The sequence below is a fragment of the Myotis davidii genome, unplaced genomic scaffold, assembly GCF_000327345.1.
Source record: "Myotis davidii unplaced genomic scaffold, ASM32734v1 scaffold1330, whole genome shotgun sequence".
NCBI lineage: Eukaryota > Metazoa > Chordata > Mammalia > Chiroptera > Vespertilionidae > Myotis > Myotis davidii.
In genome coordinates, this window is record NW_006283826.1 from 2412850 (window position 1) to 2415098 (window position 2249).

Genomic DNA, 2249 nt, shown 5'->3' on the forward strand with positions numbered 1-2249 from the left:
AGGGCCACTAGTATAATAATAAACGCTAACATTTACTGAGCACTGACGATGGGCAAGGCACTGTTATATATATATATATTAAACCAATTACTTCTCATAACAACCCTGTCATTAGTTCCATTTTGCAGATGGGAAGACTAAGGCATAGAGAAAGTTAAGTAACTTGCTCAAAGTCACACAACTAAGTAAGTGATGCAGCTAAGATGTGGGGTGACAAACCGTCCTGGTTTGCCAAAGACTGAGGGGTTCCTGGGCCATGGGGTTTTCAATGCGCAAACAGGGGAAGTCTTGGGCAAACCGGGGTGCATTGGTTCCCCTGTGTAAGACTGGAAGCCAAACAGTCAGGCTTTTGTAGACCACATTCCTTACTTCTATGCTGCAGGCTTCTATGTATAATAACCACATTGATGATATTTTTTTAAAAAGGGCAGACAGCCCGACAAGGGTGTTCAGGGAGACAATAAGGCAGCTGTATTAGTTTCCTATTGCTACTGTAACCAACTGAGCAAACTCAGTGGCTTGAAACAACAGAAATGTATAGTTCTGGAGGTCAGAAGTCCAAAATGACATTATCGGGCTAAAAGCAATGTATTGGCAGAGTTGGTTCCTTCTGGAGGCTCCAGGCGAGAACCCATTTCCTTGCCTTCCCAGCTTCCTGAGCCACCTGCATTCCTGGGCTGGTGGCCCCTTCCCTCCAACCTTTTGTACCTGTTTTCACCTCCCCTTCTACTGAGGTTGCCCTCCAGCCTCCCGTTTGTAAGGGTCCTCGTGATGACATTGGGCCCATCCGGAAATCTAGGACACGCTCCCCATCTCAGATCCTTAATCACATCTGCAAAGTCCCTTTTGTCTCCCCATCTCACATCTGCAAAGTCCCTTTTGCCACGGAAGGTAACCTAATATCGGCCCTACAGACTAGGAACTGGCCCTCTCTGGGTGGACCTTTACTCTGCCTACCACGGTTCTATTCTAAACGGGAGGTAACCTAATATCGGCTCTACAGACTAGGAACTGGCCCTCTCTGGGAGACCTTTACTCTGCCTACCACGGTTCTATTCTAAAAATGCATGGGGGGGAGGGGGCGTGGACAGACCAGGCCTCTCTCTGCAGGTCAGGTCAACCAAAGAGACTCCCACAAACCTACGTTTGCTCAGGACACTCACATGTTGCGCCTGTCCTTGGATCAATGGTCAGGTTCCCCCACCCCACGCTGCTAAATCACACCTTCCCCTCCCTGTCTGTGTGAACCCACAGCTCCTTTGGGGTCATGAAGCCAGCAGCAGTGTCAAGCCTTAGTATGTTTGTATTTTGCAGGCCCCCAATCAAAGTTTGAGAAATGGCGCCCCCCCCATCCTTTATTAAAAGCAAAACAAACAACTGGCTAGTCCCTCTAAACTCCCAAAGATCATGTACATAAGCACACTTTTGACAAACACAGCGTTCACCCCTCAAAAAGCTGAGTCACCCATCCATCTAAGAATTCAACGAGTTGCGCTTAAGAGGATGCTGTGTGCCAGGGTGGGGTCGGGCGGTGGGGTGGGTGATGCAAAGCCCTCAGAGATCTGCAAGAGATGGACCACATACCGGCTCCTTGACATGCTGGGCTGGCCAGTGCTGCAGCTTCCCATGGATTGAGTTGGGGTTTTTGTTTGTTTATCAGCTTAGGGACCTACGTGCTGTTTAAAGAGAGTTATGAGCAGCAGGACTCCCCCAAAGCATTATTTTTCATGATTTTGGGGGCTACGCTGCTCTGCATCCCTAAGGTGGACATTGACATTACCTCTCAATGACTTTCTAGTCCCCCCAAGTGAAATGATGACCCAGACACCCCCCTGCCCCCCAAGGGCCTTGCTACTGAAAGTGGGGTCTGTGGACCAGCAGCAGCAGCACTTGCTGGGAACTGATTAGAAACGCAGAGTCTCAGGTCCCCCCAAACCCAGAAAGTCCGAATGTGCAGAGTCCCCAGGTCCCCGGGTGACCTGTGTGCACATCAAGGCTTGAGAAGCAGGGGGCTCGAGTGCCATGAGGGACAGTGTCAGAGTCCAGAAGGTTCCAGGTCCTTGTGCCTGCTCCCGAGGCTCCTGGGATTAGGAAAACTTCCTGTCAGCTCCCTTCTCCAGAAACACTGCCTAATCCTGAGCACTTACAGGGTGGGGCAAGCGCGGGTCTACAGTTGTTCATATGGAAAGTAAAACCATGATAAACAATAATACCAGATGTCATAAAGCCACATCTCCATTAGCAAGTAG

General features: G+C 49.8%; 1 protein-coding gene across 1 annotated transcript in view; it reads right to left on the reverse strand.

The window, feature by feature from the left end:
* The window catches only part of VSIG10 (V-set and immunoglobulin domain containing 10), a 26940-nt gene that overhangs the window by 9018 nt on the left and 15673 nt on the right, over nt 1-2249 (reverse strand). The window lies entirely within an intron of this gene.